At 33.1% G+C, this 23,058-nt stretch overlaps 1 protein-coding gene across 4 annotated transcripts in view; it reads left to right on the top strand.

The window, feature by feature from the left end:
* NCAM2 (neural cell adhesion molecule 2) overlaps positions 1 to 23,058 on the top strand; it is a 494,475-nt gene that overhangs the window by 323,608 nt on the left and 147,809 nt on the right. The window lies entirely within an intron of this gene.

Here is a 23,058-nt window from a genome sequence, read left to right as displayed (position 1 = left end):
ACCATGTAAATTGGTGACTTTTCATCAGAATGCATTCAAGTTCCTAAGAAATCAAGTAAACATTATCATATATTTCACTGGACTCCACAGATTTTCATTATTGTTATTTTTTGTAACTAGTTGTATAAGGCCCCAAGTATAAACCAAACTGAAACAGAAAGAAAAAGGCAGTGGATTAATAATATGATAGAATTGGCATTTTCACACATGTAAAAATTATCAGATTAAGCACATAGGTCTCTTTTCTTTCTCAGTGTTAAAGAGCAACCTTCTTAAAACCTCTTTCATTTGTTCAAATCAATTTCTGTTGAAGAAAATGATTTCTAAAATATAAGTACCTTTGACTTACCAACATTGATAGCAGCAAAATTTGAAATCAGTTTGTTCAAAATATGCTTTCTATCCCTCCAACTCATCCTGTAATTTTAACAACATGCTAACTCCATAAATTGACAAAAGAGGCTTCTCCCTGGCCATTTACTATTTGTCTTTTGAAATAATGTATTCCTGTATATCACCCTTCTTAGCCCCAATTCCTCCTCATGATGGCATTTTTAAGGGCATATTCCTTTTTTTTTCTTTTTTTTTTTTTTAACTATCCTACAGGCCTTATTCAGCTCTCACCAATTCATGCACCCATTTGTGTGTGTGTGTGTGTGTGTGTGTGTGTGTGTGTGTGTAGCCCTGTGCAATTTTTTTTTTTTAATTAATTAATTATTTATTTATTTTTGGCTGTGTTCGGTCTCCGTTTCTGTGAGAGGTCTTTCTCCAGTTGCGGCGAGCGGGGTCCACTCTTCATCGCGGTGCGCGGGCCTCTCACTATCGCGGCCTCTCTTGTTGCGGAGCACAGGCTCCAGACGCGCAGGCTCAGTAGCTGTGGCTCACGGGCCTAGTTGCCCCGCGGCATGTGGGATCTTCCCAGACCAGGGCTCGAACCCGTGTCCCCTGCATTAGCAGGCAGATTCTCAACCACTGCGCCACCAAGGAAGCCCAAAGGGCATATTCCTTTTGGCAATAGTTATACTATTTTGATATACTTATTTTATATATGAAAGTTGAAAATCAAATTTATAAAATGTGAATGACATTGGCATTCTTTTGGCAACCCAGAAAAATGATGTAGAGTTTGCTTTCATATTTTTTTAACTACTACGGCGCATTGCCAAATCTGGAAAGGAGTTATATCTCCATAAAATTCTTTAAAATTGTCCAAAAAAATTAGATATATAAAACTGTAGATAACTGTTTTCATTGTCAGTTTAGTACTTTTCTTTGGACAAAATCACTCAAGAATAATGATTTTCATGTTTAGACACCATTACTAATTATACATTCATATTCCTAACTCATACTTTCATTATTTTTTTGTAATATATATTTCCTGAAAGTTCTCTTCTCAAACATAGCTTTTACTCTTCATTTAATAGATGTTTCCTTATGTTCATACCAATAATGAGAGGTACATTATATTCAGTTATCTTATCAATAAAAAGTTATCAAGTAACTAGAAGACCATGATATTTTGTTCTATGCCCCAAGCCACCAAAACTACATACAGAAATTTCTTTGATAACAATTGTGAAAAATAATCACCTAGTTTTTGTTTGCTAAGGACTATGTCTATTAAAGCACACAACTTTTGTTTTTCTTTTGCTTTGTCACAAAACCATTATAGAAACCCTAATACACTTTTGTTTTTCCAAACACAACTTTTATCCAGTAGATATACAAATTAAGACTACTCACTTCCTATCCTGACTTTTCTCCAAAATTATTTTAAGAACACTGCCTTATTTCCTGGATGGTAAGCCTCCTTTCTCCTAACATTCCTAGTTTCTTCAACAGCCGAAATTCAAAAAATGAAGAGTTGAGCTGAGCCTTGCAGTAAGTCACATCTAGTTCTGAATCTCAGCTCAGCCATTTATGACGCTTCAGCTTTGGCAATACTATGTGAAGTCTTTTTAATATGAGTTTCTTCATCTTTAAAATGTGGATAACAATATTTATTTCACTTATTGGTAGTAGATGAAGAGTACATTGTAAAATGCATATCAAAGTCTTTAGGATATTGTAAATATTCAATAAACTTTATTGTTTCTTTATCATATTGCATAAATATTGAAGCATAGTTTATCTTGTTTCTATTATTTTGAGTAAACTCAAATGGTTAATAGACTCCATAAAGTCTGATAACTAAAGTCTGTTTAAACATTACCGTAGAGTATATTGTGATTATATCTCTCTTGTCATGAAAAGTAGCATGAGATTGTATATGCCTTAAGAATCACTTTGAGAGCCTGTTAAAATGCAGATTCTAGAATCCCACTTTCTGAGGTTGATTTAGTATGTCAAGCACAGGACCTAGGAGTACTTTAAGAAACTCATCCATTGGTGTTATATGGATGCTATCCAAGTCATCCATACATTGGAAAGCAGTTCTCGAGCTCTAAGTCAAATGAAATTGTACAACTAATCCTTTCAACAGAAAAATGCTCTTGACAAATTACTTGGCACCTTGATAGGGGCTTGGAAATCACAGAATAAAACAATCAAAACTTTTCATTACTATCAATGAAAATGATCATTGTGTAGGTCATAGACAGTGAAATATCATCAGTAATATACTTCAAACTAATAACTCCATCCAAAAATAGGAAAATATATTTAGCAAATATGTTCATCATTGTAGATTTTCAAAGAAAAGGGTCTCAATTAATGTACTCACATGTAGATATTTTCTGCAGCTGTAGTTCTGTAGCACTATTGGACTATGCATGTTAATGATATTTACTGTAAAATATCTTTGCATAATATATCCTTCAGAAACAACAACAAAAAGTATAGTGCTTAAACACAGAACTCTTTTAAACTCATAACTATTTTCTCTATAATCTACTTTAATTCATCTTCCCTACAATTAAAATAATATATGTAATTTTAAAAACTCTCCTGAAAAATTTAAAAACTACATGTAATATGTAAGAAAAATATAGTATGCACTTGCTTTAGAAATATTTTCTTAATATCCATTGTTATTTTAAGATATTTTGTTCTTTATTTTTTTAAAAAAAATTCAGTTTTACCTCACTAACTTTTAATTATACATTTATTGAAAAAATTTGGGCAATTTATTTTAGTGATAACTTGATAATTTTTCATTAAAATATCAATTTACTTGGGTTATCAAAAATTTTATTAAATTGATAGCTTAATTTTAGCACATTATTTTTTTGGAGTCATCCTAAGATACATTTGTGTATAAAAATTAGAAAGCCCTGGCCTCTTCATTTAATAGATGCTATATACTTAACTGTAATAATAGTTAAATGCACACAATAGAGTTTAAGACAGAACAAAAGCTATTATCATGGAATGTGTTTAATTCAGCTATGTCTCAAAAGTTGTAAATTTTTTTGCAATTTAAACACTAAGCAATCTAATTTTTTTACATTAAAAATCTTTATTTTCTAAATAAAACCATGCTTTTTCACAGGGTTGATTTGAGGATTATGTGAGATTGTATGACTAGAGTGTTTTGAAGTCCCTGGTATAAACCTCTGTCATCTATTTTGAATCATTTTCCTTAAATGATCCCTTATTATCATTCTTATTGATCAATAAATATTAGTAGATGTACGATTATAGATATTGTTATAAATTAGTATGGGAAGTCATGAAGTGTCATGCAAGTCAAAATTTAATCCCAAATTTGTCACTTTGGCGTGTCATTTACCATGTTACTTCTCCTGCCTGATTTCAGTTTCTGCACGTCTATATTAGGGTAATAATAAAACCTACCTGGAAAAGTTTCTAAAGACGAAATGAGAGCATGCGGATCAATATCTCAGACCCAAATTGAACTTAAAAGTGTTATCTTCTCTTTTCCTTGGAGGTATTTAGTCTTTAGATACTTTAGAAATGAGACAATGATCATATTAATTCTGTGACAATAACCGCTGCCCCAAAGAAACCAGATAAAAACTAGTATGAGCATAGTCATAGGTATTGTATGAATATCATCCACAGAACAATAGAATGTTGTTACAGTTGTTGTAGGTTGTGCATCTTTGAATAGCTATATGTAGAAGTTTACTATGAAATAATCTCTAGCAGTGTCATTTCAATGACTCATATATGAACTTGTCTTACCATACTAAATTCCAAATCTTGTAACTATATATTGCATTTCTCTTGGAAGTTGACGATGTTGGGAACCTGCATTTGAGTGTCATCTTAATCACTGTATGTGTCAATCTCTATCATTGCAGGGAAATACTACAGATGAGGGCTGTAACTTCCTATCCTGAATAAGGATAGACTTTCAGATTACTCTGAGAGATAAAGCCTGGTCTTTACTCGGTGAGAAACAATATCAGACTAGAAATACCACAGATTTATTACATCATCATGTTCTTTTTCCCTCTCTCCCAGGTCTATCTTCTCCCACTCTCCCCAGAATTTTCCTTTGTAGGAAGTAGGTCATTTTTTTGCTTCCTTTTGGGCCCTTTTTCACCTCCGATATTATGTAGCAATAAATATTGATTTGGAAGAGACTCTTCCACATTCTAAGAAGTACCTAAACAAGTCATTAAGATAGGAAAAAAAATAAATTGTATACCCCACAAAGCCAGGTTGCTTAAGAATGCCAGTTCTTCATCAATTTTCAAAATATGATTTCATATTCATATGATAAAATTGTTTTATTTTGAACATTTTTTAGAAGTTTTGTTGCTTGTCATTTTGGGAGTAAATGGAAGTAAAAGATCTACAGGAAGTGATTTTTATCTCTAAAATTCTTACAAAAATGTAAACATAACAGTAACCAATCTCATCTATGTGAATAGAATGTTTTATGTAATAATTCTAAAGTGCTTATAATATTGTTTGGTGGATGACATCTCACATGAGTCATGTATCTACTCTTAAGATACAGAATCTATAATTACTTTATTTCTGGTATATTTGTCCTACAGAGTAAATTTTAGTCCTACCTCCACTAGAAATTAATCCCACTCTACACTGAATAAGAAATATTTGAAATATATAGCAATAATTTGTAACTGTTTTAAAGCAGAATTTCTCAAACTTCAGTCATTTGACCATCAGTTTCATTTCTTTTCCATATTCATGTGCTGCCTGGACTGTTATACACTTAATTTTTTTTCTTTAAATTAAATTAGTGTTTTCTTTATTCTAATCCTAACCAAAAATATCAGTTACACTTTAAAGTGCACATCAAAGTAAATATAAAACTATAAAATAAAATTTGTTTTAAAAATAATACCTAAACTTAGCATGTGCACCTTTACTGGTACACACACCATACTTTTAAAACACTGCTTTTATTTCAAACATACTTTGACTTAACATGATACAAAGTTTAGCTACAGAATTTTGAGGACAGACCCTGTTATGCTTTCTTTTATTTGGGGGGTCAAGCACTTCCCTCCAGTAAATAAATATGCTACATTTTTAGTTAATGGGTAGAAAGTTCACAAATCATAGTAACAAAAACCCATTTAATTTCAATCCTTAACACCAAATGATCTTTTCAAAATGATGCCAATAAACTCAATAAATAAAGCATAGTGATTTAACTTCAAAAACAATTTTTTTCTATTTTGCTGAAGTAAAATATGAAGTGCTGGTAATGGTCTAAGTTTAGATCAACTCAAACTTTGTGATTAAAATAAGACTTTCTGTTCTTTTACATTAATTTGAAAAATGTGTTTTTCTGTGTCAAAGAAAACAAGCCTACTGATTCAACATTAACTTTAGTACTTTAAGTCCATTTTGCTTTCTGTTCCATCGAATAAATAGATGTATTTAAACTGAAATTTAAGATTAAAAAAAATACAAATTATAAAGAGTCTACTTTAACATTTAGCTTTGCACTTAACATACAGAAGTCTTAGTTGTACCAGAGTGTTTCTATTTTAATTGTATATAAGTGGTAAACATTTTTCTCCATGAATTGAGGCACTATGATCTGGACAATACTTACTTCAAATGTTCTTGCACAATAAACTACCAAGACAAAAAGAATTTCTAGTAAAAATAAAGATGGGCAGTTCTTTGATACAAGCACCTGAATAAAATATGTTTTAAATTTTATAACAAATTAAATTCCTAGTGTAAAAATATTTATAATTATATTACTGCATTCATTATTATTTTGTTGCTTTATGCTCTAGGATATTATTTTTTATTGCATAGGTACAGCTTTGGACCTTAGGAAAGTTCATGCTTTTAAATGATTTATTTAAACCACTTTTAATGGAGGGCAGAGGATAATGGAGTTAACTTTTCACATTATATGAAAATCTCTACTAAAAGTTCTTAGATATTTTTATATATAAACTGTGAAAATTACATTAGCCTTTCTGTATTTCCCCTTTTTTCATTCTAAAGCAAATACAAGTTCTTGAAAATTAAATTTAATAAAATGTAACAGTAAAATTATCTTTACAGTGACAGGAATTTATGTCACTAATGTTTCCTTTATCATTTGCCCAAGTTCATTTAACAACCATCAACAAGTTTTATTGAGGGCTTTTGTGTTTACATGTGCTATTCTATGCACAAAGAATACAGCAATGTAAAAAAAGTTTTCGAAGACTTTCGAAGACTCAGGGATGATAGATAATAGTATGTATTAAATTCCAAATGACAGAATGTCCAGTCCCATGAATTTCTCTATCACAATTTGTAAGAGCATCAATGTCTAAAACAAAAAAAAATCCTTTCATTTGATGTGACATTGTATTAGAAAATCTTAAATAATCTTTGTTACCCTGATATTCTGCCTTGCTGTGAAATTAAACCTTTAAGTTAATATTCGGGGAAGGGGGTGAGTGGTACTGAACCAAGGTTGTACATCAGAATCACATAAGGAGCTGTATACACATGTACCTGACTGAGCCTTACTCCCTGGAAAATGTCTGAGCCTCTCTCCCAGAGTTCTAACTGCACCTGGCTCCTAGATATTCTTATCCAGTATCTTTGACAGGGATTAGAGAGCTATATTTTGAAAAGCCCCAGAAATTGCTCCTGTGTTTGTACCCTGTAGAGAACCACTACCTTTAAAATTACTATGTGTCTTCCATCACAAACCCACCCCCCAACACACATAAAAATACACACAGTCAACTTAATGTGATCTTGATATCCAATACATGTATAAGATATATAAAAGGAATTCGTTTGTCTAACTCATGGATTTCTAGTCATGTTAGCATTGGAATTCCCAGTTCATATAAAACAGAGCTTAATGAATTGAAATTATGTGGTAGTTGCAAAACTGATTCTTTGTCTCAATTTCTGGATTTGCCATTCACCTTCTCTGTGACTTCAGATAAGTTGATATATTTTTCAGTTCCATCAGTGATAAAATATATCCCCTTCAAACTCTATTTCCCTATTCTATAAATCTTTCTATTGATTCAGTAGATAATCACAGATTTTAAGATGCAGTTTTTATTTCCATGCTAAGCCCTTTTTAAATTCAGGTATTTACTAATTTTTCAATTCATGATTTTCTAATAATTTAATATAGTGAGGCAGTGTGTTTGCAATTTCCTTCTTCTATATAGCTTTTCCATATAACAATTATAAGAAAAGCTAAGATTACTTTGGTAATGTCTTTACATTGGAAAAAAAATGTCAGTTTCTGGTTGTAGAGAGGAATGCTAAAGAGCATACTCCTGGCACCTGTAGATTTTAATGCCTGTATTTTTTTTTCTTTTCAGAGATAATGGGCTTTTCTGAAGGATTTTGTATTTGAATGACATTTTTAAGGTCTTTCTAATGCATTTTTTCCTACTAGTGTTCTGAGAGCAGTATTATAGATCCCTGCTGGGCAATAGGCAAAATGGATACTTCTATTCCTCATCTGATGTAGGGTGTAGATTATAATTAGGCATGTTGGAAATCTTCCTGGATGCTTCTGAGCTTGCTGAGAGGTGGGTTTTCAATCATTTACAACTCTCTGAAATTTCTTTTCCAGCCCACACCTCAAATAAAAATTATCAAAGAAGTCTAGTCATAAGTTCAACATGTAATTTTAAAAAACATTTTTGAGAAAATTCTGGGAAATAGTTAAAAAATAAAAATTTCATTGTTCTTTTAAAAAAAATCATTTATTAATGAACTATTATTTTAAAATGTATACAAGTATATCCACTTGAAAGAAACTTTCATCTTGTTTGTAGGATGATATGATATTAGTTCACAATTTTACCATAATTGTTCTGGGAAAAAGAACATTATTTACATACTGAAAGTGATTTTTCTTTGGCTTTGTAGCAGAAAATATATTATTTTTTCTTGTAAATGCCATATTCTGTTACAGACTTCATGTGGTATTTTATCTTATGAAGAAATTTACCACTGAGGAAAATATAAAATAATGTAGCTACAAAAAAAATGTAGAGTTCAGTGAATATTAATCGACTTAACAAAAATAACAAATTTTCTGGTAAATGTAATTTTGATTTATTTATGTGAAATTGTAGTGGAAAACAGTAACTAAATTCAAAAAACAAAATGAAATAAATTTGAACGAATTGCTGTACAAGTAGACACAGTATATATCTGAAAATATTTCAATAAACATTCTAATAAACAACTTGCAAAAAAATAATACATTTGATGAATTCCATTGTCAAGTTTAAGCATGAAGCAAAAACAAGTGCATAAAAAAATATTAGTTACACAATAATTAATTTGTAAAATTGAATACATTTTCATGAAAAGTACTTTAACACAGTTATTATAATGCCCTCATTGCTCTTGACTCGTGGATTAACAGATAATAAATTTAAATAAAATATATTAAACAAAGATCTTCAGTAATAACTCTGTTCAGCCATCTGTTGAGTAGTTGTGTTTACTGAGGGGAAAAGACCTTCTTAGTGTGGCTCTTCCTTGGCTACTAGGTATTGTCATGATCTATATCTTGGAGCAGCATCATCGCTGTTGTTTTGTAATCCACAAAATTTCTTATTGAACTTTCTAAATTCTTCATTCTTGGAAGCCAGATTATTTTGGATGCATATTTAATAATGTATCTACTTATAAGAAAAACATTTATACTCTATCAAATATATAAAAATGATGTAATTTTAATATCTGTGGATCCTACCATCTTTTTCCCTTTCCCAAATCACCCACCTTGTTCACTTCTTTTATTCCCCAGCTTAAATTTCATTATCTATTATAATCACTATCACATATACACTCCTGGATCTTTTTTTGCTTTGTGAACTGTTCCTAGCAAAATGCCAGTCATGGTTTAATTAACCTCAATTCCTATTCCACACATGTTGCAAGACAGCTGAAGTTAGCTGGAGGAAAACTACAATCATTCTGAATGATCTCCCTTTAAAATTGTGACCCATAGCTTAATGCATGCTCTTTGTGTTTTGCAGTACTCATGCCACATTTTCCTGGCTCATTTTCTTCACCAGTTTTAGATAACTACCTCATACATTTCCTCCATCCTCAAGTTCATAAACCTCCTCTGTTCTAAAAAAGCTCAGCTGGTGAACTGGTTCCTCTTTACTAAGAAAATAAAAACAATCAAAAGAAAACTGTAACAAATTCCTATTACTACATCTACATCAAACATAGCTGAACCTATATACTACCATGAAGGTAATATTCAAGTTTTTATGTGGATACTAGTTCCAATCCTAACATATAGACATTAATCCAATAATTTATCTCTCTATTTCCAACATTTTTTTACTCTCCACCTTATTTATTATTCCCATCAACATTCAAAATTTTTTTTCTTTTACATATATTATAGCATATAAAATATAATTAACATAATATGTAACTTATACATAACATACATTTATGTATATATTATATATAAAATGAGTACGTACATACCTACATATCCTTTTTTCCTCTATTTCTTTTTTTTTTCTTTTTTTTTTTTAATGATATTCTTGTCTGCTTACATTCTTTTTATTTATGCATATATGTATGTATGTATGGCTGCGTTGGGTCTTCGTTTCTGAGCGAGGGCTTTCTCTAGCTGTGGCAAGCGGGGGCCACTCTTCACCACGGTGCGCAGGCCTCTCACTATCGCGGCCTCTCGTTGCTGAGCACAGGCTCCAGACGCGCAGGCTCAGTAATTGTGGCTCACGGGCCTAGTTGCTCCGCGGCATGTGGGATCTTCCCAGACCAGGGCTCGAACCCGCGTCCCCTGCATTGGCAGGCAGATTCTCAACCACTGATCCACCAGGGAAGCCCTATTTCTTTTTTTTTAAATTTGTTTATTTTAGTTTATTTATTTTATTTTTGGCTGCATTGGGTCTTCGTTGCTGCACGCGGGCTTTTCTCTGGTTGTGGTGAGGGGGGCTACTTTTCTTGGCCACGCGCAGGCTTCTCATTGTGGTGGCTTCTCTTGTTGCGGAGCATGGGCTCTAGGTGTGCAGGCTGCAGTAGTTGTGGCACACAGGCTCAGTAGTTGTGGCTCATGGGCTCTAGAGCACAGGCTCAGTAGTTGCGGCACGTGGGCTTAGTTGCTCCACAGCATGTGTGATCTTCCCGGACCAGGGCTCGAACCCGTGTCCCCTGCATTGGCAGGTGGCTTCTTAACCACTGAGCCACCAGGGAAGCCCCTTTTCCTGTATTTCTAATTTTATTTTTTCTTCCAGTTTTATTGAGATATAATTGCCATACAGCACTGTATAAGTTTAAGGTATACAGCCTAATTAGTTGACCTATATACATCATGAAGTGATTATCGCAATAAGTTTAGTGAACACCCAACATCTCATATAGATACAAAATTAAAGAAATAGAAAAAAATATTTTCCTTGTGATGAGAACTCACAGGATTTGCTCTCTTAATGTTCACATATAACATACAGCAGTGTTAATTATATTTATCATGTTGTATTTTACATCCTTAGTACTTACCTTATAACTGGACATTTGTGCCTTTTGACTGCCTTCATCCACCCCTGCCTCTGGTAACCACAAATCTAAATATGAACTCTTTTTCTATGAATTTGTTTGTTTTTGAAATATAATTGACCTTCAATACTATGTTAGGTTCTGTTACACAATATAGTGACTCAGCAGTTCTATACATTTCACAATTATCTCCACAATAAGTCTAGTTACGGTCTGTACCCATACTTAGATATTACATGGTTATACAGCCACCCCTGGATCTGACCCCACCCACCAGCATGCCAACACCAACTTTAGGACACCCTGGGCCCTGCAGCCAGCCATGGTAGGAACCAACCCAGTGCACCAGGGGACTGAAACCAGCGCTGGGGCCCCCAGGATCCTGTAGCCAGAGATCCCAGGACATGGCTCCACCCACTCCTGGGTCAGCAGTAGCCCCAGGACACCCTGGGCCCTGGCCCCACACATCAGCAAGTTGACATAGAGATCCATGACCCTGGCTTGACAACCACTCACCCTAGAACCCAGGTCTGCCAATCAGTAGGTCAGAACTACCCTCAGGAACCACTGGGTCTCTGCAGCCAGCCACCTTGTGACCCATCCTGCCCCAGAGGCCAGCATTCTCGGCACAAGGCAGAGCCTGGCAACCAACCAGACCCAAGCCAGACACACCTACCAGACCATTCACAGTAGTCATCCCACCGTAAGAGAAGGACCCAGGCATCTCACATGGGGGCACCCCTAGAGCATATAGGTCTGGTGAATAGAGGGAAGTGTGCTGCTGGGACACATAATACGTCTCCTGCAAAAGGCCCCTTCTCCAAGGTCAGGAAATGTAACCAACCTACCAAATACATAGAACTAAAAATAGAAAATTAGACAAAATGAGGTGACAGTAATATGTTCCAAACAGAGCAACAAGATAACACCCCAGAAGAAAAATTAAATGAAATGGAGATAGGCAATCTACCCTATAAAGAGTTCAAATTAATGATTATAAAGGTGTTCAAAGAACTTGGGGGAAGATTGGATGAACAGAATGAGAAGTTAGAAGTTTTTAACAAAGAGTTAAAAAATATAAAGAAGAACCAAACAGTGATGAAGAATATGATAATTGAAATGAAAAGTACAATAGAGGAATCAACAGTAGATAAGATGATACAGAGGAACAGAACAGCGAGCTGGAAGACAGAATAGTGGAAATCACTGAAGCAGAACAGAACAAAGAATAAAGAATAAAAAGAAATGAGGACAGTTTAAGAGACCTCTAGGATAGCATCAGGTGTACTAACATTTGCATTGTAGGGGTTCCAGAGGAGAAGAGAGAGGGAAATGGGCATAGGATATATTTGAAGATATAATAGCTGAAAATTTCCTTATCTTGGGAAAGGAAACAAACATCCAGGTCCAGGAAGCACAAAGAGTCTCAAACAGGATAAACCCAAAAAGGATCACATCAAGACACACTGCAATAAAAGTGGCACAAATTAAAGATGAAGAGAGAATATTAAAAGCAGCATGGGAAAAGTAACAAGTTACGTGCAAGGGAACTCATGTAGTCTATCAGCTGACATGAGTTTCAGCAGAAATTTGATAGCCCATAAAAGAGTGACATAATATTTAAAGTGATGAAAAGGAAACACCTACCACCAGGAATGCTCTACCTAGCAAGGCTTTCTTTCAGATTTGATGGAGAGATCAAAAGTTTTTCAGACAAGCCAAAGCTAAAAAGGTTCAGCACCATCAAACCAGTTTTAAAATAAATGTTAAAGGGACTTCTCTAAGCAAAAAAGAAAAGTCCACAACTAGAAGTATGATAATTCTAAAAGGAAAAAAAATCTCATTGGTAAAGACATATATACAGTAAAGTAAGTAAACCAACCATGTATAAATCTACTAAGAAGGTTAAAAGACAAAAGTAATAAAACCATCTAAATCCACAATAAGTAGTTAAGGGATACACAAAACAAAAAGATGTAAAATATGATGTTAAAAACAGTAAGCATGTGGGGTGGGGTGTAAAAGTGCAAGGTTGTTAAAATGCATTTGAACTTAAGAGATCATCAACTTAAAATAATGTATATTTATATATTGCTATATATAAAACTCATGGTAACCACAAACCAAAAATTCTATAATAGATACACAAAAAGCAACAGGAATCCAAACATAATACTGAAAATAGTTATCAAATCCCAGGAGAAAAGAATAAAGAAGAAGAAAGGAATAAAAAATAAGTATAAAAATAACCCCAAAACAATTAACAAGATGGCAATAAGTATGTATGTATCAATGATTATTTTAAATGTAAATGCAGTAATGCTCTAATCAAAAGACATAGAGTGGCTGAATGGTTACAAAAACAAGACCCATATATATGCTGCCTACAAGAGACTCACTTCAGATCTAAAGACACATGCAATACACACTTTCAATAAGGAAACGCTGGCCTAAAACATCACATTAGAATATATACAGCCCATTCAAAAGCAGCAGAATATACTTTTTTTTAAGGGCATAAGGAACATTCTCTAGGATAGATCACATACTAGGTCACAAAAAAATGTCTCAGTAAATTAAAGAAAATTAAAATCATATCAAGCATCTTTTCCAACCACAATCCACAACTAGAAATCAGTTACAAAAAAAATTGCAAAAAACACAAACGTGGAGGTTAAACAATACACTGTTAAACAACTAATGGATCACTGAAGAAATCAAAGAAGAAATCAAAAGATACCTGGAGAAAAATGAAAACAAAAACATAACAATCCAAAATCCATGGGATGGAGCAAAAGTAGTGTAAGAGGGAAGTTTATAGCAATAGAAGCCTACCTCAGGAAACAAGAAAAGTCTCAAATAAACAACCTAACCTTACTTGTAATGAAAGTAGAAAAATAAGAACAAACACAACCAAAGTTAGCAGAAGAAAAGAAGTCCAAAAATCAGAATAGAAATAAATAAATAGAGAATAAAAAAAATGAAAAGATCAATGAAGTTAAGAGCTGGTTTTTTGAAAAGATAAATAAAGTTGATAAACCTTTAGTCAGACTCATCAAGAAAAACAGAGCGAGGGCCCAAATAAAATTGGAAATGAAAAAGAATTTACAACCAATACCATCAAAATAAAAGGGACCATAATAAACTATAAAGAACAATTATATATGCCAATAAAATATACAACATGAATTGGACAAGTTCATATAAATGTACAATCTTCCAAGACTGAACCAAGAAGAAATAGAAAATATGAACAGACCAGTTATCAACAATGAGATTGAGTGAGTAATAAAATAGCTCCCAACAAACAGAAGTCCAGGACCAGATGGTTTTACAGGTGAATTCTACTAAACATTTAGAGAAGAGGTAACTTTTATCCTTCTCAAACTATTCCAAAAATTTGCAGAGAAGAGATTGCTTTTGAACTCATTCTGCAAGGGCAGAATCAGCCTGATACAAACACCAGACAAAGATATCACAAAAAAGAAAATTACAGGCCAATATCACTGATGAACATAAATGCAAAAATACTCGACAAGCTATTAGCAAACTGAATTTAACAATACATTAAAAGGATCATACACCATGATCAAGTGGGATTTATCCCAGGGATGCAAGGATGGTTCCATATCTGCAAATCAGTGTGATACACCACATTAACAAACTGAAAAATAAAAATCATATTCTCTCAATAGATTTGGAAAAGGTTTTTAAAAAAACTCAACATCGATTTTTGATAAAAACTCTTAATATAGTGGGTTTCATGGGAACATACCTCAACATAATAAAGGCCATATATGGCAAGCCCACAGCTAGTAGAAAAGCTGAAAGCATTTTCTCTAAGATTAGAAACAAAACAAGGATGCTTCGTCTCATCACTTTTATTCAACATAGTATTGGAAGTCCTAGACACAGTAATCAGACAAGAAGAAATAAGATCAACCCTAATTGGAAAGGAAGAAGTTAAGCTGTCACTGTTTGCAGACGACATGATACAATGCATAGAAAATCCTAAAGATGCCTCTTAAAAACTACCAGAACTCATCAATGAATTCAGTAAAATTACAGGACACATGATTAAATACAGAAATCTGTTGCATTTCTGTACACTAATGATGAACTATCAGAAAGTGAAATTAAGAAAACAATCTCATTCACCATTGCATCAAAAATAATAAAATACATAGGAATAATGTAACTAAGGAGATAAAAGATCTGTACTCAGAAAACTATAAAACACTGATGAAATAAATTGAAGATGATGCAAACGGATGGAAAGATATACTGGGTTCATGGATTGGAAGAATTAATATTGTTAAAATGACCATACTATCCAAGGCAATTTACAGATTCAATTCTATTCCTATCAAAATATCAATGGCATTTTTCACAGAACTAGAACAAATAATTCTAAAATTTGTATGGAAACACAAAAGCCAAAATGATCTTGAGAAAGAATAACAACACTGGAGTTTTAATGCTCCCTGATTTCAATCCTACAAAGCTTCAGTAATCAAAACCATATGGTATTAGCATAAAAACAGATACATAGATCAATGGAACAGAATAGAGAGCCTAAAAAGGAACACACACTTATATGATCAATTAATCAATGACACAGTAGGCAAGAATATACAATACAGAAAAGATAGCCTAAATGGTGTTGGGAAAACTGAACAGCTACATCCAAAAGAATCAAACTGGACTACTCTCTCACACCATGCACAAAAATAAATTTAAAATGGATTAAAGACTAAATGTAAGACCTGAAGTCATAAAACTTCTAGAAGAAAATGTAGGCAGTAAACTCTTTGACATCGATCTTGGTAATATTTCTTTGGATTTGTCTCTTCAGGCAAGGGAAACAAAAGCAAACCTAAACAAATGGGACTATATCAAACTCAAAAACTTTTGCACAGAGATGGAAACTATCAAAAACCAAAAAGGTCACCTACTTAATGGGAGAAGATATTTGCAAACCATATATCCTTTAAGAAGTTAATATCTAATACAAATAACTCATACATCTCAACATCAAAAACAACCAAACAACCCAATTTAAAAAATGGACAAAGTACCAGAATAGACATTTTTCCAAAGAAGACATACAGATTGCCAACAGGCACATGAAAACATGCTCAGCATCACTAATCATCAGGGAAATGCAAGTCAAAACCACAATGAGATATCACCTCACACCCATTGGAATGGCTATTATCAAAAAGGCAGCAAATACCAAGTGTTGGAGAAGATGTGTAGAAAAGGGAGCACTTGTGCCCTGTTGGTGGGAATGTAAATTGGTGCAGCCACTATGAAAAGCAGTATGGAGAGTCCTCAAAGAACTAAAAATAGAACTACTATATGATACAGCAATTCCACTCCTGGGTATTTTTCCATAGAAAATGTAAACACTAATTTGAAAAGATATATGCATCCCTATGTTCATTACACCTTTATTTACAAGAGCCAAGATATGGAAGCAACCTAAGTGCCCATCAATATATAAATGGATAAAGGAGACATGACATATCAATATTTCTTAGTCATAAAAAAAGAATGAACTCTTGCCAACATGGATGGCCCTAGAGGGAATTATGCTAAGAGAAATAATTCAGACAGAGAAAGACAAAAATCCTATTTCACTTGTATGTGGAATCTAAAACTCAAAACAAATGAACAAACATAACAAAGCAGAGACAGACTTATAGATGCAGAGAACAAACAAGTGGTTGCCAGAGGGGAATTGGGTGGGGGGAGGAAATAAATAGGTGAGGGAGATTAAGAAGTACAAGCTTCCAGTCCAAAATAAATGAGTCATGGATATGAAATGCACAGTGTAGTTAATTATAGTTATACCCACATATCCTTCATATATGAGTATATATTTTTGTCTGTGCAAATATTAGAAAGATAGATAGCTACTACATTTGGCTTCCAAATCCCATCTGATTTCTATCCTCTATTCATAGCAAAGTCCCCTGAAAATGTTGTTTAATCTTGTTCTCTCTAAATTCTTCCTAGAATTATCTCTTGAATATACTCCAGTCATGCTTTGACCACATGACTCCACTGAAACTCTTTGGAAAGCTTTTTACTAATAACATTCACTTTTCTAAATTTTATCCCAAATTAGCAGTCCTGATTTTACTTTTCTGCCTAAGAGAAGCATTGATCCAATTAAATGATCTTTTCTGCTTGTTGCATGGTCTTTGGCTTATGGTATACTTTCCTGTTTTTTCTCTTATCAGTCTTTGTCTTCTAATTGACCTCTAAATTATCAAGGGCCCTAGTTTGGGGTCTATTCTTGGATTCCTTTCTCTAACTATGTTTATTCCCTTGACTTATTCATCTAGTCTCATGGCTTTAATTACCAGCTGGATTCAGTAAACTCCAAATTTTCAACATGAACCTCTCCACTAAATCCTAGTTGTCTGTATCCAGTGGTCTACCAGGTAGCTCCATTTGGATATTAAATAAGTATCTTAAACTGAAAATATCCAGTCCACTCTATACATTATCTCTACTTCTGCTTCTCCCTCAGTTATCCAAATTTCATTAAATGGTGATTCCTTCCCTCCAGTACTATAGTCTAAAATTCTTTGTGTAATCTTTGACTTATTGATTGTTATACACATATTCAAGTTTTTTAAATCCTGTTAGCCTTATTTTAAATATATTAAAAATTTGATCATTTCTCAAAACGCAGCTGTTACTGCTCTAGTCCAAGCCAGCATAGTGACTTGCCTAGACTATTGCAATAACTTTTAAGAGGTTTTAATGCATTCACCTTTGCCCCCTGTTATTCTCATTAAAAGAGCTAAATTGATCCATTTGAAATAAGCCAGATAATATCACTCTTTTGTTCAGAAGCCTCCAATAGCTTCTCATATCATTTGGAAATCCCTTTTATTACCTACACTGCTCTACATGATAGGCCATTCTTCAAATCTCTATTGCCTTCATTTTTTCCTCAAATCCTACTATTAAGATCAATTAATTTCAACCAAATAAGATTTCACATTTCCTCCATCAATCCTTGGTGCTGGAAGATTTTCAATAGTGTGTGTACTTTATCCATCTACAACTTTGAATGTACACTGTGAGTCATAAGTGTAGTGAAAACTATCACAAATCTTTGATGTACTAATCGCAGTTTCCAGCACTTTTGAGTTTGCTGAGGGAGTCCTTGATTGCCAACCTGAAGTCAATATAGTAAGACTATTGTTTTTTAACTATGTGTGTGTTTAGGTTAATTGTTGAATTCTTTAGGTAAACTAAGTATAAATTGCAGACCGCTATTCTTTTAATTACAAAATCTGAAACCAGATAAGAACTTAAACTGTGTACAGAACACTAGAGTTGACTTACTATATGGATATTTGCATTCAGTTTTGAAGTACACTGCATCTGTCTGAGTCATAGGAGGTGTGAAGCTACTGGGACAAAAATTAAAAAGAAAAAACATAATGCTAAAGTAATAGTAGCACACTCAGTGATAAACAATTTGAATAAATATATATAATCCTCTGATTGCTTAGTGAATTAATAATTTGCTTATTCATAAATTAAATATCCTCTGAGACCAAATGATAGAAATGGTGATAATTAAGGAGTTTCCATAGACAAATTTTATAGAAGCAGGAAGTTAGCAAGCAATAGAACTGCACACATTTCCTGTGTGTACCATAGCGAGATGTTGGATCTCCTCTTCCTATATTACAGAAAACATGCCTGGCTGGCTGTTTTGATCCGCATCTTGAGATAGCACATCGTGCTATGAAGTATACTATTCTAACACCTTCTCATATAATTTACAACAATCTGCCCTGTAGTATAATTATTTACTACACATTCCATACCTGCATATCCCAGCACACAATTAGAAACTTGTTGAGGGCTGTTTCTTACGATTTTTGATTGTTGTAGCAAAGGTAATATAACTTCCCAGACCATCTCTGCTTCTTGGCTCTCTGTTTACAGCAAGCCCCCCTTTAATGATAATGTCTGTAAATTTTTATCATCTGATGATTGATATATATCATGTAAAGATTCATCACAGAACTGTCTGAGACATAATTTTCTTTTATTATAAAATAATATAATATAGAAATATAGGCTTTACCTTCTCTTTTAATGTTTTGACAAAGTCCACACTGTATCTTTTCCTTTCTATGGTTTAGAGTTGTAGCACTGATTCATTGATTCCACACTTTGAAACTGTCTTAATACACCATTTGGCTTTTGGTAAAAAATAAATAAATTTTGTTAACATTTCCACCTTTCTTTCTCCTATGCATTATTTTATCACCTTGATAACTTAGATCCTTTCTGGAGAGTACCTTCTCTTTTAATTGAAGACTTCTAAACTATAGAAAGTTTAGTTTGTATATGCAGTATTTGTTTTAATTTGTCTTTTCTTTATGAATAGATACTTTACCACAAAACAAACAAAATCCAAAACGAAAACCAAACTAAAGCAGCTCACTGGAGTTCGTGTATGTTATACACGGTTTTATTTTTTAGCCATCTTTTAGAGGTAGCTTGTTTCTTTGTCTATGTAGCAAAATGATTTGATTAAACTGTGTTTTTTATGTATTGTTAGTTTTTGGTGTTTATGTGCATGTATAATATAAAATGTTTCCAATAAATAAAGTGCTTTTTATTTAAAATAATTAGGTTAATTGCATAATTGTCAGACAGTAAGACAACCTGAGAAGAGTTCAAAACGAAGAGATAAGAAATATTTTTTATCTTCTTGAGCCTCCCACCTAAAATGAGGCACTGAAGTAAAGTATATGAGTCACTCAGCATAGCTGTGTGTTAAAAAAGGAGCATATATTTGCTATAACACTGCCAGTACATATGACAGTAATTATACACATTATTTTCATAACATTTCTTATATATCCTATGTTGTATATACTTTAATGTGTATTTGAAATGATGTGATTTTTTAAAAGAAGGAAAAATATACACATACATTGCCAGGTACTATTCTACTTTGTGGTATTAGTCTGATAAAAGTGATGCTGTTAATAGCGATGTGTTGTATACCATAAGAATTCTCATATATGTGACAAAAGTTGATCACTAGATGGTAAATGCATTGCATTTTCTGATGTTAAGTGTGGGACTAGTGACAATTTAAAATACTTGTTAGAGCGTATATTTCCAGGCATATTAGATAAAGAAGGGCTTGATTTATACTCTGACTTTAAACAATGACAACAGACAAAATTTATGTCATGATGGATAGCATATTGATCCATGAGAGGAGAGAAACAAATGATGTGACCCCTACGATTGGTCGAGCGTACCGTGTAGAGAGTTTCCAGGCTGTAGCACAGGGATGAAGAGTCTGACTCTTTTATTTGAGGAGTCAGTGTTCTGAGTTTGAATGACTTAGGGTGCTAGAAATCACAGGATGGGGTACCAGAGAGGAGAGAGCTCTGTGGAGAAGAAATTCACACAGAGAGCGCTCCAGAGATCTTCAACACTTTCCCCAAGAGTCTTCAGCTGAGTATTGATAAGTGTATGTGTGTGTGAGGAAACTATCCAAGGCCACAGAAAGAACCACTGGAATACTGAAGTATGTTGCTTCAGTAGTGTAGTCGAATTAGTCCTAAACTAAAGATTGCTCCCAGCTCGCCTAACAAAGTTTAAAAGCCTCAAAAGAATAAAACTGTTTTCAAGTAACTTAACAATATCTCAGAAAAGAGACCATATACGTATATATATATATGTATGTGTATATATATATATATATATATATATATACACATACATATATATATATATCAAAGTATATAATTCTCAATGGTTTGGCATCCAATAAAAAATTATGAGGTATACAAGGTCCATGAAAATATAACCCATAATAGGGAAAAAACCAAATCAATCAATAGAAACAGACCCATTGACACAAACAACAGTATTAGTAGATAGGAACATCTTTTTTTTTTTTTTTTTTTTACATATACTGCATATGTACTACAAGATAAAAGGAAGGCATGAGCATAATACAGAGAAACATGACAAAGTAAAAGACTAAATCAAAATTCTACAGATCAAAAAAATGTCAAGTAAAAAAGACATTGGATTGGATTAACAGAAGATTAGATGCTGCAGAAGAAAAGTCTAGTAAAATCAAAGACAGAAAAATACAATTTATCCAAATGAAACATAGACAGGAAGAAAACGTACATATACTTAGAGCAGTCCTGTGTCTTTTTCATGCTTTGAGTGAGTGGTGGCCAAAGAAGGCTCAGAACAGGGCCCTTATTTGTGTCACTAGATAGAGCAAAGAAAGAATGTTCCCAAAATATTTTGTATTTCTTCACACTGTAATTTTTCCCTTACAGAACATGTTGTAGGAATTTGTATAAAGATATACTATAGGAAAAGGATAATAACTATTGTTAACATTGAATATATACTATGTGTCAGGCAATTTTTAAACATTTCATTTAACATTATTGTACTAATTGCTGTTGCATATTGTGCTTTTTGCTTTGCAAAAATCTTTCATTTGTCTCTAATTTGGACAAGATTGCCATACCGCTGAGACACTGGTTACTAACTACATCACTGATTATAATAACATTTATCATGTATCTAGCACTGAGGCTACACAATCTTAAGTAATTCTAACCAGACCTAGGGAAAAGCAACAAAACTTATGTACTGTCTATTAGCCAACTTGCACCGTGATAACTGCAAAATAATGACAGCAAAACCTCAGGGCTTTCAATACAAAAATCTATGGGTTTATAAGTAGGCTGCAGCAGCATGCTCTAGACTTTAATTTGGGTTCCGCTCTGCTCTATATGTTCTAACAATTGAGAAAATCAGCTAAAGGAACACATCCCATCTTGGTTATGCTGTTTTAAAACTCCCATGATAAAATGTGTGATGTATATTTAAAACAAAGACTGGAGAATGGTATCATGAAACCCCACGTTCTATCACAGCCTCAGTCATTATCAACTTATGCCATTCCAATTCTAATATTTTTAGTATTGCACTTCATCTGTTTTCCAATTGGTTATGTTTATGTTATAAAGAAAAAGCATTTTAAAATCTGAATTAAAAAAAAAATTGAACCAAACCTATGGCTTATTCAAAGCTTTGAAACAATGGAGTCTATATTTTAGTCATTATGTTACTTCCAGAGCAGTATGGTGTAATAATGTGATATCAGTATTCACAAGGTAAGTTCAATTATGTGCATACATCATCACAATACACCTGACCATCTTATGATAAATGTTGAATAGGAAGAATTTCAATGTATAATGTGCCTCATTCTTTCAGACCTCCTTTCTATCTTCTCATTGCTGTGTGCCATGAAACTAAATTTTAGCTCAAGATAGGATGTAACTTTTAGATTTAAGTTTCTTCTTGGCTTCTTTATCCCTTATTGATTTTTTGATAAGGAGTTTTCTTTCTTTGCTTATTTTCCATTATGAAGGATATACAGAAAAATTGGAAATTCAAAAACAATAGTGATCATCCTCTTTTTCATGGTTTCTTAACCTTGGGGAAAGCAATGACATTTTAAATGGATCGAAAGCCTACTGGCTTTCTACACTAGCCCCATACTTATGGCTTGAATTCCTATGTGCTGAATTTTCTGAACAACACTGATATCAAATATTTTGTTATATCTTCATATTTGATTAAAATTGCACATACACTCAAGAAACAACAAAAAAAATAAGTATCTTGTCATTCAGAGTCAACAACGGTGTTGCCAAAATTAAAATGATCAGCCACACTACAAGCACATTCCTCTCCTAATTTATTTGCTTAGAACTCCAATCACAATGAATGACCATAAGTAATAGTGATATAGACATGGGGTCAGGATACTTAATACAGCTTTAACTAATATATATATTTTGGAAATGATACATAGTCATTAGAATCCACAAATTTAAAACCATTGAATAGTGACACAGAGCCTATGTCTGTATAAAGCCTACAAGACAATGCTTTTGACACCAAAGTCATGGCATTTGAGCAGGGAAGGTCCTTCTGATGAAGGGCAGGGTCAAGCATACAGCCAAACCATCCACAAACGTAGTGGCAATTACAGATAAATTCAATATCTAGGGATTTTTTATT

Source organism: Balaenoptera borealis, assembly GCF_965194805.1.
Source record: "Balaenoptera borealis genome assembly, chromosome: 5".
In the NCBI taxonomy this organism is placed as follows: domain Eukaryota; kingdom Metazoa; phylum Chordata; class Mammalia; order Artiodactyla; family Balaenopteridae; genus Balaenoptera; species Balaenoptera borealis.
This window is presented reverse-complemented; position numbering and strand designations above follow the sequence as displayed.